This window comes from Benincasa hispida, chromosome 3 (genome assembly GCF_027475165.1).
Source record: "Benincasa hispida cultivar pf3 chromosome 3, pf3_genome.v1.1, whole genome shotgun sequence".
Taxonomy (NCBI): domain Eukaryota; kingdom Viridiplantae; phylum Streptophyta; class Magnoliopsida; order Cucurbitales; family Cucurbitaceae; genus Benincasa; species Benincasa hispida.
The window spans coordinates 32575041-32591796 of record NC_143480.1 but is presented as its reverse complement, the minus strand read 5'-3'; positions in this window follow the sequence as shown (position 1 = coordinate 32591796).

Below are 16756 nucleotides of genomic sequence, written 5' to 3'. Positions count from 1 at the left end.
TGTAGTATTTTTGTTACATATTTATGATCTTCCTCCAAAATGAAGATATTTGACTAGAATTAAATATATTGTACATTTTACTTGAGAATTAGTATATATTGATTTATTTTATTCTAATAAATCTAATTATGATCTATATCGGTTGTGAAGATGCAAGTTAATCATCTAATCCATACAAGCTAGATCTTAAACATGTTACTCAGTACATGAAGAATAATTTTTATATCATGACGATGAGTGAAACTCTTGCAATTCACGAGGATAGTCGATAATGTGTATGGCTAAGATCAATAATTCAAAACATTTGTGGAACATGTGGTTTGTCTTATAATAAAAATCTTTCGACGATATTATACGAAAACAACACAGCATGCATATCCCAAATCAAATGAGTATATATTAAATGAGGTAAAACAAAACATATTTCACTAAAATTTTTATACACTCATGATCTTGAAAAAAATGGTGACGTCACTGTACAATAAATGTGTTCGAATGGTAACCTATCAAACTTATCTACAAAATCATTACAATCACAACCTTTGAGAAATTGGTGCATGATATTGGAATGCGACGACTCGGAGATCTCAAGTGATGTTTTCAAGAAGGGGAGTAAATATATCTTTTTTTTTTTAAAAAAAAAAAAAGTATTAGATTATATGAAGTATATACTATTTTTCCTTTACTAATATTTTTTCCCAATGAGTTTTTTCCTGGTAAGGTTCTAATGAGGCGTATTTCACATATATAATGAGCATCTAAGGGGGAGTATTGTAAATATTGTGATAATAGATACCTATTGCTCATGCTTAGTGTCCATTGACCATGTGTCATGTCTTCATTTTCCAAAATGTTGTCCACGTGTCTAAACATTATACATTATCAGTGTCCGTGTAATCAACTACCTATAAATAGTGACATTTGGTGGGTTTTGAAATACATACACATTGGTTAAATTCCATAAAAATTGGAGAAATAGAGAATTTAGAGAAAGTTTTTATTTTTTATTTTCTAATTTGGTTTTGAAATACATGCACATTGGTTAAATTCTATTAAAATTGGAGAAATAGAGAATTTAGAGAAAGTTTTTATTTTTTATTTTCTATTTTATTTTATGTTAGTTATTTATATATTATGTTTAATTTATTTTATTATTATATTATATTTATTTTAATATTATATTTTATTGATATTCATGTTCCATTTATCCACAAGTTCACACCACTTTTTACTCTATATTTGTATGTTTTTTAGATGATTTTGTCACTTTTTTAAATTTTAAAAGTTTAATATTTTATTTTTAAAAAACAGTGTTAAGATTTGTTATTTGGCTTGACATGTATCGATAAGAATTTAATTAATATATAAATTATTAAATTTTGGCATACATAACAAATTAACAATAGAGAGAATATGTTATCAAATACAATGTAAAAGTACATAATTATAATGACGATAATCAAATCAGCTTAAATCTGTGCGAAAATTTTAAAATGAAAAATATAATGCAGAAATAATTGTTTTTAACATTTTTTTTAAATTGGGAAGTTGATGTGTCAATGTTTTGCATTCAAGATTTCAAGAGAGAGAGGGGATATTTTGCATTAAAAATACAGATGAAACTATATATTAAAAAAAAAAAACTTTAAAACAAATTATAATAAATGGCAAAATCATATATGTTGTCGTATTTGCACATGCGTCACGCAACAAAAATAAGTGACATTTTTAAATTTTGTGCACGTATATTTAGACATTTATATATTTTTATTTTTATTTTACCTAATTGATAGATATGAATTAACAATAGACACTATTGATATATATGTTAGGCGATTTTATGTTCTTCACATGTTTTAGCAGTGTTTGATAATCCTTTCATTTTTTAATTTTTAAAAATTAAACCTATTTCTTTTTAAATTTTTTATACAATAATTTACATTTTTTTAAAATACAATAATTGAATTTTTAGTCAAATTTAAAAAACAAATACAAGTTTTTAGAAGTTTTTTTTTTTTAGTTTTTTAAAATTGACTTGATTTTCCAAACCATTGGTAAAAGGTTGATGACAAATGAATAAATTTGGAAGAACCATCATTGATTAGCCTAGTGGTAATGAAAACATAAAAAAAGGCCAAAGGCTAAGGAGTCATGGGTTTAATTCATGGTGGTCACATATTTAGGATTTAATATCCTATCTCATGAATATAAAAAAATAAATAAATAAATAAATTTGGAGAAATAATTACTAAAAGGGGCCTTCATTTTTTATTTGTTTTTAAAAATTAACTCTATAGACATTATTTCTACTTCCAAATTTCTTATTTTGTTATCTATTTTTTAACACTGGTTTAAAAACAAAGCCAAATTTTTTAAAACTAAAAAAAGTAGCTTTTAAAAACTCATGTTTTGTTTTTTGAATTTGGCTAAGAATTCAACCATTATATTTTAAAAAAAAAAAGATGTAAACCATGTTAAGAGATGGATGAAAAATAGACTTAATTTTAAAAAATTAAAAACAAAAAACGAAATAATAAGTAAATGAAACCATATTTCTTCGAGTTTAAACTTGTATTATAATTATAAATATAATTTATATTGCATAATTTCTACTATCATTTTCGGTTAATTTTTATTTTCAATTATCTAGTTCAGCTCTTTTTTCCTTTTTTCCCCTTTTAAAATTTAACCATATATGAGAATAAACAAAAAAAATCGGATGTAATGCATCAATCGGTTAGGTTAGCTTATATGAATTACTTTTGGAATTAGATTCAGTATTCTCATTAATATTTTGTATTTTATTTATTACATTTTATGTGGACTATTAATTGCTTTTGTGAATGGTTTATTGACTTAATTTTAATTTCTTATTTAAATAAATAAAGTTAAAAGGTTTTGATTACATTATAAAGTTACAACTGAACATATGAGTAAGTTCAAATTAATGTGACATAAAATTCATTAGTCCTATTTGACCACCTAATTAACACCAATGTGTTATTCTTGAAATTTATTGATCGCATATATAAAAATAAATTTTCAATCTCATAAAAAGATATACATATTTTAAATATATAATTATGTTGATATTACTTACTCATTGAAAATTATTATGCAGATTTAAATTATATATATAATAATTTGTAAAAAAAATATGTCTTTAATTTTATATATATTTGTAAAGTTTCATTTTTACAATTAAAGTTTTAAATTTGTTAGTCTTTTAACATAGAAGACATATATAATATAATTTACAAATATATATAAAATTGTTAAAATCATCGTTACCTTATGTTTAATTTCAAAAGAAGTTATTAAAATTATTTGCATGAATAATTTTACATCGATTAATGGGAATGGTGTTGTAAATGATGTCACGTATATCTTTTAATTTTTACACATTAGTTGTCGTATCAATTTATATCTTATTTTAACGAAGAGAAAGAAAAGGTCGACACTATTTTTTTTTTTAACAAAATTTTAAAATTTGTAGATAAAAACGAGACAATTCTTATTTTAGAAACACAATTGAACCAAATATATAAAAACAAAACAAAAACAAGAGAATGATATTTTGAGTAATTTAGCCAAGTAGTTATAAAGTTGGAATCAAGTAAGGATATTCATGGTTTGTGTTGGTCAAATTGAGACACTTTTAAAATCAAATTAATTGTTGGATTGTAATTTTTTTAAAAAAAAACTAAAAAAACCCCTTAATAAGTAATGAACCAAACCCATAGATGGGTTGGTACTAATTGTTTGGATCATATATTCAATTTTATTTTTAAAATAAAATGTCAATCTATATACTATCATTTTATTTGTCTTTAAACATTCAACTAAAATTTGCACCTCGACACTATTTTTATTTTGAAAACTTACTAAAACATGAACGTGTATTTTTTGCAGAGTTCTTAGAGATTAAATAATAAAAAAAGAACTATGAAATCAAATAAACTATAATAAATATACGTATCCATTCAACATAAACTAATTTTAGACGTCTATAAACCAACTTAACTAACTTACAAAATTTCATCTATTTAAATTCTGCTTAATCCAAATATATTAATAACCAAATTCAAATCTTAAGAGTTCCATTTTGTTGTTCTCTTTTTGTTTATTTTATTTGATAATATGTGAGTGGGGAAATCGAACCTCTAATTTAAAGGTTGATCAATTGAATTATGGTCATGTTTACTGATCTGTAATGAAAACTAATATTATTGTAATCGGGTTCCATTGATAAATTAATCATAATGGCCCACAATCATAAATGTAGTTGAATTGCTTTCGATCACATTTACTTAAAATTACGAATCTATCATATCTATCGTTAATCAAACAGTAATAATGACAAGAACAGTAACAATAAATGTGACAAATACATAATGTTGTAAGAGTAACAAAGTGATAACTGCAACGGTAATGATAATGATATCAGCGTAATTTATAAACGCAATTGGATTGAACACACTTCACTTATTAATCACTTTGCATTTTTTTATTACATATTTGAAAAGTAAATTTTAGATGTCAATACGAGTAAGAACACAGGTAAACAATACTAAACGTAATCAAATGAAGTCAACTTTTTAAATTACTATTGAATTATTACGTTTTACCCGTAGTAAACTTGGCCTACGTTCATTTGGACAAATTATAAGAATTGGGTTGATGGAATTACCCTCCTATATTTTTTACATACCTAAAACCGAGGTTAAAACATCGAGTAACTTTGTCTCATTATTTTATATAATAAAAAAAAAATTACCCGTAAGAGAGAATCGTAGCGCGGAAATTTACGTACCCGTAGAAACGTTTTTTTTTTTTCTTTTTAATATATAAATAAAATGAAATGAAAAAAAAAAGAAAAAAGAGAGTAAATAAATAGAATTGACCGAAAGACGAGGGAAAGTCACGGAGTCGACCCAATATGACAGAGATGGATGTCAGATTACGATATCACGTGGGCCCACCACCTTTTATTATTATTATTTATTAAAAAAAAAGAAAAAGAAAACAAAACTGTTCCAGTTTGGTTTAGAAACAAGAGAAACCGGTTGTGGAATTTAATAAATTATATTTTTTCCCCCAAGCAATTTTATTTTATTTTAAACTTTTTTCACAAATAAAATTAATGCAAACGATTTATTATTATTGAAATGCTAAAATGCCACGTGGTAGCAGCCACTGTCGGTGGATCAAACGAACGAAACGTACCTTAATTAGAAAGAACGTAGCTTGTTTTGTTATTTATTTATTTATTATTATTATACTTTAAAACAATTTATATTGAAAAGTTTTCCTTTTTATGTATAAGTTATGGGCTCCTATTGTAACCTGAATCATTACTGTATCAATATTACTTTTTTTAATTCTCATTTTGACCCTTCCCTTTTTCTAAAATTGTGCTTTTACCCTTCCCAATGTTTTTGAGGTGTTTAATATATTTATATTATGTTGTGTCTTTTTAATTATTGAATTTTATCATTAGTATTTTAACAATGGAGTTGGTAATAAATAAAAGGTTGTTACATTTTAGTTTAAATGAAAAATTTTCAGTGGTGAAAAAGAACCCAGTAATAAATTTTGGTGTTTTTTCTTTTTTGATAATATATAATGAGATAATAGAATAACTAACTTCACCGTTGATAGTACAAATATTATGTCAGTTCTCATTTTGACTTATTTTAATTTTGATTATGCTACCTTTTTGATTGATGTGTTTTGTTCCTTCTTTTTTTATTCTACTTTTGAACCACCTATTTTGAATTTTGTAATGTTAGAAAGTGACCCTTTTAGTTTTTGTTTACAAAAAGGTTAAAAAAATTCTTTAACACAAATCTATGACTAGATTTCAATAGAGTTTTTGTGAATAGTGTCATGTTGAAATTGTCATATAAAAAATTACATAAAAAAATAATTGAAAAAAGTGGGGTTTTTTTTTTAAAAAAAAAAGAAAATTATTAGTATAATAACCAATATGGACATATTAAAAACACAATTACTATTTGACATAAGTTAAAAGTACAAAAATCAAATGAGACAACTAGAAGAAGAAAAAAAAAAACCAAGGAACAAAGTGATGTTTGAAATTTGTTGAAGCAAAATCTATTATAGATGTGGAGAAAGCGGTTCAACCGTTAAATTTAAAGAGAATGAACTAATACTTCAGCTTAAATTAGGGTTAAGAACACTAAAATATATAGTTTTGTAGTTTAACGAAGTAAGTTGAGATTTTTAAACTTATAATATTTAAGAAAATCACTAATACGCTTTTAACTAATTGAATTATTTGCATACAACTTGTGCATGGAATTACAGAATAAAGCCATCACACTTTCAGATAGTAATTAATGTTTTTTGCCATTATTTATCAAAGTAAGCTTGAATTGATATATAAACTTGTAATTTAAGTGATGGTGTATTGAGATTAACATCACATTTGCATGCAACATAACTATAGTAATTCAAGTATATATCCCTCTACTATAAGGTATAACTCAAATTTCTTAGGGGGTGTTTGACCCTAGTCTAACAACTTTAATAATGTTCGCCATTGAATTCCATATTATCTTATTTCTCTGTTTTGCACGTTTATTGAAAAATTTTATTTTCACTAACTTTACACTCTAAACACAGATTTGATAACTCCAACTTATGGATACTAAACTTTTAGAATTCAACTCGAGGCCTCCGGTATGTTGCTAATTAAAAAGAGTATTATGTTAGATATAAAAAAGAAGTAGGTGATAGAGAAAAAAGGGTAAGGGAGAGGTGGCAAATGGTAATTGGAGAAACTGAAAAAAATGATGAAGGTTTCACACGTGTAAGGAAGGTAAAAGAGTTCACCTTCCAAATGAAATGGGGATCTCAATTTTGCTTGCTTTTTTGGGAGGACGTGACCCCAAAGGAAGCAAACCCTCGTCCACACTATACATTATACAACAATCCATGTGAATTTGCATCCCTTTTATTTTCACTTTTCTTCAACATTCAGTTACTTGCAAATCAATGTTCATTCTTTTTTATTTTTTTGTATTTCCATGTTTATCACTATATTTTTCTTGTTTGTAATAATCATTTTGATCTTATTCTAACTATCAATTATTTGCTACTAATAAAGTCCATATTTTGATAAGAAAAAGAAGAGATCTATGGTATGTAAATAATGATGATTTCATTGACTTGATCTTTTAGGTGGTTTAAAAAATAAAGTCATGAGAGTTTTATACTCAAAATGAACAATATCATATACCATTTTGTGAAGATATGTGGAAGTGCATTGTTCTCAACAATGTAACTTTGGTTTACAAGATATATTGATGGTTAATCATATGAAATTCGTCGAATGAAACAAATTTTAAAATTATTTTTTAAGAGTTATAATTGCATGACATGTAATGTAAGTTATTTACGCTTAAGAGTAGTCATCCACGAGACAAATTGTACAATTGTCTCACTATTGAATGAGAATATATTGAAAATACCATCATTGTCTCACATTGGCTAGGAAAAAGGAAAATCATGAATATATAAATAAGTTTAACGTCTCTCTTGATCATAACTTAAAAACAAAGTCGTGAAATTTACTGTAGAAATCTTATGATTTCAAAAAGACTATTGGTGAATTAATAAACTACCTTAATTTTTATTTAAAAAATAAGGGTTCCAACACAAGTACACAGCTAATTAGAAGGTAAAAGTAAATCTTTAATCGCGCAGGAAAAAAAAAAAAAAAAACTAACTAAAACAAATGACTATCGTTCCAAAGTAAGTCAGTGTCCACGAGTTTAGTAATTAAACTAAAAAAAAGTGTCAATTTTGGAATACAATTTAAGAAATATATATAAAAAGCTAATAATTGACAAGGTACAATAATATAAAGTAGTTTTTTTTTTTATTATTATGAAAAAAAGGAGATTTTCTCCCATGATTTAAATAGAAATTTGCAATGAAACTCTAATCTATTAGAAGAAGAAAAAGGAGAGGGTTAAAAGGGAAAACGGAGTAGAATGAGAAGGTTAATTCAGTTTTTTAACCAATCACCGAATGCCACTCATGAAAAGTACTTTAAATCGGGGCCCACCATTAGAACAGAAATGATAATCAGAATGATAATGATACTTTGAAAATTGCATTAATTAATTTTTATTGATTTAGCCACGATGGATTAGACTGGGGGACATGGTTACGAATTGGAAGATGCCACGTGGGTGGGGTCCGACAAAACGATGGGTTTTGCCCTTTTGGGTTAGAACCAAAAATTTAAAGTAGGGCCCTACTGGCCTTTGATTTGATGGGAAAAAATAACTTAAAAAAAGGTAATAATAAAAACCAAATAGTTATAGCGAGAGGAGGATTGAGTCTAAACCCAATTTGAATATAGTTTAAACAAAAACCACTCAAGTTTTTTTTTTTTTAAAAAAAAATAAAAATTTATTATTATTATTATTTTTTTTTAATTCTCACTAGAGCCCCACCATAATTGGGCACGTATCCATTCAAGATCTTTGCAAAGACCCTCAGGGGACTTGAAACAACTCATCGTATAACAAGGAATGGCTCAAACGACAACCTTAAGCAACTTTTCCCCAATAGAGAAGAACTTTTCTTTCCAACTTTGGACCACTCTCCAAACTCGTTCTTTGATCGCCTTAAAAGCTGACATTTAACTCTATAAATGAAGGAAGAAAGTCCAAGATAAAGACCCAAGAAATTGACCCCAACCACACCTCAATCGCATTGCGTTTCCCCTACTAACATTCTTATTGGCAACGGAACATGGATTTGCTTCTGTTAATAGCTTGTCCCGAAGCCTTTTCATAGTCATTAAGAATCTCCCTCATCGTTTTGCAGTTCTTTTCAGAATCCTCCATGAAGAAGAGATTATCATCTACCAAAAAAAAAAAAATGTGAGTGATAAAAGAGCAATTCTTAGCAATTTTAAAACTAAAAAAAATATGAAGAGATTCTTCCTTGTTAAGGCGAGCAGAGAGGCCATCTACACACAGGAGAAACAAGTAAAAGGAGAGTGGATCACCTTACTGGAAGCCTATAATCGATCTAAAGCATTTTGTTAGGATTAAAGATGAGTCAGACCAATCAGGTAACAACAATTTGACACCTCAACAACGCATCATCAAGTCCTATGTCCAACAAGGCAGGGGAGAGCCTTTTAAAGAAAAAGGGAAGACCATTCAGCAAATAAAATGATTTATTTCTCCAAACCAATACATATGTGCCACATGTGCAAAGTTGAGATTATGTAAATTAATATGTATCATTTTATTGTTTAATACAATTAGGAAAAACCCTAAATGTTAGTATTCAGCCTATAAATGGAATAGGCAGCAACAGTACAAAACATATAGAAAAATACGATATACAACAGAAGAAAGAAAAGAGGATTTCGGCTGCTATTCTTCATCCCTTCTGTTTTCGACTTTTCAAACTTGGTATCAGAGCATATCATGGCCTACGCCGATCGATCGTTCAATGGGACTAAGTCACCAAGTATACCACTCCACCTCTAAATCAGCTGCTCAAGCAAATCACAAGCATCAAGCTGGAAAGGGAACTCCTCTATGTCTGAGTATCTCAAGCTGATGAAACTACATTATGATAATCTTGCCCAAGCGGGCAGTCCGGTAACACCTCGAAATTTAATCTCACAAGTATTACTTGGTTTAGATGAAGAGTATAACCTTGTTGTCGTTGTTATTCAAAGCAAACCTGACATATCGTGACTAGATATGCAATCCGAACTTCTGTCTTTTCAAAAAAGACTTGAACATCAAAACTCTACTAAAAATTTCTCTAGTGCTGCAGGGAATCCTTCTGTTAATGTTATGTTTGGCAGGGGCAATAGCACCACCAAACCAAACAATTAAAACAATCATCCTCATGGTGCGAAGTTCCAGCATCCAAGTTCTAAACCCTCCTATTCCAACAGTGGCAGTGGTAATAGAGGCAGAGGCAGGGGTCTTGGTAATCGCCCAACCTGTCAAGTATGCTCCAAATATAGGCACTCAGCGGATGTTTGTTATCAACACTTCAATTGTGAGTTTGTACCTCACAACCATCAATCTAAAGGAAGTGGACAGCAGCAACATCAGTCCACAACTCAAGCGAATTCAGCAACCCTCATGACCTCCTACACAACCAACCTCTTCATTGCAACGCCTGAGCATCCCAGTGATGCTAACTGGTATGTCGACAGTGGGGCTACCAACCATGTAACAGTTGATCCTACGCACATTGCCAATCCTACTGAATACACAGGTAATAGTCTAGTGACAGTTGGTAATAGTGATCAATTAAGTATATCTGCTGTGGGTAACTCAAGTTTAAAGTCTGGACAATATGTGCTTAGTTTAGAAGATGTGTTTTATGTACCTTTCATTGCTAAAAACTTAGTGAGCATCTCTAAACTAACCCAAGACAATAATATCTTTGTGGAATTTCATGGTTCTTGCTGCTTGATAAAGGAAAAACGTACGGGCATTACACTAGTGAAAGGAACGCTTAAGGATGGTCTTTATCAACTTGGGGGCATGACAGTTCAACCTCATGATGTTTCAAGTCCAGGAAGAGTAGAAGATGTCAGATATTTGTATAAAAATGACTCTCAAGCTTTATGTCTATCAAAATTCAGTGTGAATGTAGTTGAGTCAACTGATCTGTGGCACAAGAGACTAGGTCATCCCTCCCCTGTAGTTTTGAAAAACATACTCCAACAGTGTAATCAATCGATCAAAATTAATGAGAAGAGGTTGTTTTGTGAATCATGTCAACTGGGCAAGTCTCATACTCTTCCATTTTCATTGTCTGATTCTAGAGCTAAGTGTCCCTTTGCACTTGTTTATTTTGATGTTTGGGGACCAGCCCTTACAGTCCACAGCTGGCTTTCGTTACTACATATCATTTCTAAATGATTACAGTAGATTTGTGTGGACCTATTCGTTAAGACAAAAGTCAGACACTCTAGCCGCCTTCAGTCAGTTTGTTCAGACTATTCACAATCAGTTTGGCACCTTCGTAAAAGAGTTTCAGTCAGATAATGGCACTGAATTCACAAAAATACATCAGTTGTGCACCTCCTTAGGCATTACAAGCCGGTTTTTCTGTCCCTACACCTCCGCTCATAATGGTAGAGTTGAACGGAAACACAGACACTTAGTTGAAATGGGTCTCACTCTTCTTGCTCAAGCCTCCATGCCATATCATTATTGGTGGGATACTTTTGCTACAACCACAATGTTAGTAAATGGACTGCCTACCCCCGTGCTGCAAGGAAAATCACTAAGACAACTTTTATTTAACAGTACTCTTGATATAACCAAGTTGAGGACGTTCGGTTGTGCGTGCTATCCGTGTATCAGACCATATCAGCAACATAAATTTCAATATCATTATGAAAAATGTGTATATTTTGGCTTGAGCCCATGTCACAAAGGGCATAGATGTTTGGCCAAGACAGGTAAAGTATATATCTCAAGAAATGTTGTATTTAATGAAACTGATTTTCCCTTCTCTACTGGATTTCAGGTCACCAGTGTCACTCTACCAACTGCTTTAACATCAATACCGATGTCCACCTTTCCATCCTATCTCCCTGACCTGCTACACACAACCTCAACATTAACTCCCAATTGTTCTACCAATTGCACTACAACAACCGAGCCTACCAATCCACAATCATTCAACCTTCCATCTGCTTCAATCCCCGTGCCTACCACCTCTTCCAGTTCCTCACTGCCCTACTTCCATCCCATCCAACACTTTTACTTCTGAACCCAACAGTTCAACCCCTGCTGAGCCCACTGTCAATATTCACACTGATCTTTCTATTCTTAATCAACATTCTCAGCCTTCTCCTCCATCAACAAACTGTCCACATCCACCAACCCTCATTCAATCAACTCATCCGATGATCACTCGTGCAAAAGCAGGGATATTTAAACCAAAAGTCTTGTTTACAGCTAAAATTGACTGGACTATCATACCTGTGTTACTGAAGCACTTAAAACACCTCAATGGAAAACTGCCATGGATGCTAAATATGAGGCACTCATTCAAAGAAACACTTGGCAACTAGTACCACCTTCCCGCAATTACAATGTCTTGGGAAATAAATGGATTTTTTGATTGAAAAAACGTCCGGATGGCACCATTGACAGATACAAAGCCAGGTTGGTTGCCAAAGGCTTTCATCAACATCAAGGTATTAATTTTTTTGAAACTTTTAGTCCATTTGTCAAAGCCTCAACGATAAGAGTGGTACTCAGTATTGCAGTGTCAAGGGGATGAGAGATTCGCCAACTAGACTTCAACAATGCTTTCTTAAATGGTAATCTACAAGAAGAAGTTTACATGAAGCAACCGAATGGGTATGCCAATTTTGAACATCCTAACTATGTGTGCCGATTAAACAAGGCTATTTATGGGTTAAAACAGGCTCCTAAGGCGTGGAGCAACACTCTTGGTAGTGCCTTAGTTGAATGAGGATTCACAATGTCCAAAGCAGATAACTCCTTTTACATTTTTCACAATCGTGAGACTGTCATATTTCTACTGATATATGTTGATGATCTTATAGTTACAAGCAACAATATGCAAGCCATCTCCCATCTCATTCAACTCTTTGACAGCCGTTTTGCCTTGAAAGATCTTGGAAGACTAACATATTTCTTGAAAATTCAGGTGCATTACCTTCCTTCTGGGTTTATTCTTAATCAAGCCAAATATGTCGAAGACTTGTTACATAAGCTTGACCTTACAGATCTCAAGCCAGTCTCCTCACCGTGCACAGTAGGTAAACATTTATCTCTGAATGATGGTCATCTTCTCACAGATTCGTTTCTATTTAGGAGTACCATTGGTGCACTTCAATATCTCACAAACACCAGACCTGACATTGCTTACATAGTTAACCATCTGAGCCAGTTTCTCAAGGCACCTACGGATATACACTAGCAGGCGACCAAAAGAGTATTGAGGTATATAAGTGCCACCAGGCATTATGGACTTTTATTTCAACCTTGCATTGATTTACATCTCACAGCCTACTCTGATGCTGACTGGGCTTCGAATGTTGACGATAGGAGATTCTATAGCTGCTTATTGTGTTTATGTTGGAAGTAATCTTGTGTCTTGGTCCTCGAAAAAGCAGACAGCAGTTGCTAGGTCCAGCACATAATCTGAATACCGTGCTTTAGCACACACCACAGCTGAGATCATCTGGCTCAACCAACTTCTTACTGAGTTAAACATTACTCAAACACACATGCCAATCCTGTGGTGTGACAACATAAGTGCTAGAGCTCTAGCTTCCAATCCAGTGTTTCATGCTCGCACAAAACACATAGAACTTGATGTTCACTTTGTACACGACCAAGTCATTAATGGCAAACTTGAAGTCAGGTACATTCTATCCTCTGATCAAATTGCAGATTGCCTAACCAAACCATTGACACAGTCGCAGTTTCAACTACTTCGAAGCAAACTCTGTGTTGTTGAACTCCCTATGAGTTTGAGGGGGGATGTTAGGATCAAAGATGAGTCAGACTAATCAGGGACAACAATTTGACACCTCAGCAGCACATCATCGAGTCCTATGTCCAACAAGGCAGGGGAGAGCCTTTTAAAGAAAAAGGGAAGACCACTTAGCAAATAAAATGATTTATTTCTCCAAACCAATATATATGTGCCACATGTGAAAAGTTGAGATTATGTAAATTAATATGTATCATTTTATTGTTTAATACAATTAGGAAAAACCCTAAATGTTAGCATTCAACCTATAAATGGAATAGGCAGCAACTGTACAAAACATATAGAAAAATACGATATACAACAGAAGAAAGAAAAGAGGATTTCGACTGCTATTCTTCATCCCTTCTGTTTTCGACTTTTCAAACTCATTCTTTAGGGTAACCATTGATTAGAACGACAAAGTTGACTGACTCCATATAGCTTATGACCAACTCAACCTATCTATGGTCAAAGCCTAACTCCAGCATGACCTCTCTTAAGAATAATCGTTCAACTCTATCATAGTCTTTGCTAATATCAATCTAAAGGAAAATCCATCCCTTTTTGCCTTTCCTTCTATTGTGGATAGCGTGGAAGTACTCATAACCAATCATGGTAGCATCCTTGATAAGTCCGTCTAAAACAAAAGCAGATTGGAAGAGGTGGATGATCATTTTCAATTAAGCAACACATCTTTTCCCTCAGCATAGAAGAATTTTTCATTCCAGATTTGGACCGCTCTACAGACTTGTTCTTTGATTGCCTTAAAAGCCTGACATTTAGGTCTACAAATGGAGGAAGGAAGCCCAAGATAAAGACCTAAGGAATGGACCAACTTCACACCCAACCACACCACAATCGCATTGTTTTTCTCCCTGCTAATATTCTTATTGGCAACGAACATGGATTTCCTTCTATTAATGGATTGTCCTGATGCCTTCTCACACTCATTAAAAACCTTCCATCGTTTTTTTTTTTCAAAATCCTTCATGAAGAAGAGACTATCATCTAAAAAAAAGAGAGAGAGAGAAAAGAAAAGGAGAAAAAAAAAGAGGGAAGTGATAACATGACAATTCTTAGCAATTTTAGAATCAGAAAAATTATGAAGAAAATTTTAAAAACAGAAAATCAAATGGTTATCAAACGGAGCATAGTATCTCATTTTCATTTGTTGATCTTAAGAAAGAATTGGAAAGAGGGAAAAAAAAATCAATTTTAACTCAAAACTTGTCAAGTTGTATTATTTTTGACAAACTTGACCTTAAACTTAAATAAGTATCTGATACTCACCCAATTTATTTTTAACAAATTTTTTGTAAACATATTTCATAAACTCACAAATTCTAATATGAAAATAATATGAAAGTACCTATCACACGTCAAATGTTATTATGAAAAATGTTACAACATTCCACAAAATATTCAATAAGTGTAAATAAGATATAAAAACAATACAAAGAATTGGTAACCTAGTTTGGTGACCAGGAAAGATAATTTCACTAATATATGTGATAAGAAATTACAACATAGTATTTATCTGTAACGACAACACTATTACAGTGACCTCTATAGAACTTAACAACTCAATTGTTCATTTAGGCTTCCCTTAGATGAGAGACTCCATCTCTTGGACACTTAGGTTTCCCCTAAGCAATGATATCAGTGAAGAACATTTCAGGATCCCTCTGAGATAGAGACTTCCTCTTGGTTAGACTTAAGCTCCCCTTAAGTCATGAGACTTCTTCTCACTTGATCTTTATCTTTCCCTCGAGAGCAAAGACCACTTCACATGGTTTGCTCAGGCTCTTCCTACATTTGAGAATCCATTCTTAATTAGTCTACTGATGAGGAACACAATGGGCTTGGAGTATGTCTTCAACCTTACAGTAACACAATCTTCAAAGTCTTCGAAGAACGACACAACCACACGTTTGTGATTGTCTTCACACAACAACGACACTTCAAAATTCTTATCCTAAACCAAATACTAAGGGTTTAAGCATCGTGGATACATAAAAAGAGCAATCCTAACTTCTAAAAATACTTGCGCACGAAGAAGGAAAAAAATCTGCAACAATACTGTAGACATGGTTTTTCACATAAGAAAATTATTTTGCAGAAACAATATTTCCAGAAAACATCATTCAATCATATAGATTAAAAGCAGAGACAACCCAAACAACATCTACACAACTTAAAACAAATATTGTCAACACACAACTTGTAGCACAATAAAATAAATTTTTGTACAAAAATAAATTTGACCAATGCACAAATTAATCATTAAACAACTGTCAAAACTCATAAATGTCAACAAAAAATTTAGGTTTAGAATTTTTTTTTCTTTTTTTCTCCAAAATTCTGGCGATGTCATATCATACATCTATTTTAACTTTTATTTTTTTGACGAAATGTGAGTATAGTGGGAGAATTGAACATTTTACCTTAAAGTCTATAGTACAAGTTTTATGCCATCTTTTACCTATTTTTTTTCTATCCAATTTCATGTCCATTAAGCTGACATCATTTTGGTTGTTTTATAATTTATCGAACAAATAAAAGAACTTTTTACATATAATATTTGGACTAAGTACTTATTAATGGGCTAAAATTATAACTTCTTAAAACTAATCGACAATGAGAAAAGTAATCTATTTATCTTAATAAAGATGGCGAGGTTTCTCGATTTTTAGAAGAGGAATCTTGAACAGAAAGAATGTTTATGTTTTATTCAAAGACAGCTGTGAGGGTAGACTTGTTTTGTTTTGGGGTTTTGCTTGGGTGGAAAGTGAAATTGAAAAGCACAGGAATTTTAGGGGGAGAGAGAGAGATTGTAGAGAGAGAAAGTAGGGTTTGGGGGTTTATTGAAAATAAGTATGGGAGACAACAGAGGCAGCCCCATGTGTTAGATTGAGGAATCCAGCCTAGCACCACACCAAACTCCCTTTCTCTCTCCACAATATTATGTCTTTTCTTTCCACTTTTTCTTCTGCTATTTTTATCTCACACATTTCTCCCATTTCCCATCTTTTGTTTCATCCATGCTCATTGAACTTATACAATTTTTAATACCAGACTTACCAGACGTTTTCGCGTCCACTTGGTTATTTTAGTCGATAGTTATTATAATCTATGGATTATGATAATTGATACGTTCTAATAGTTTCTGCTCGGGTGTACATACTGTTTTAGTCTGAGTATAATAGTTTGAGTT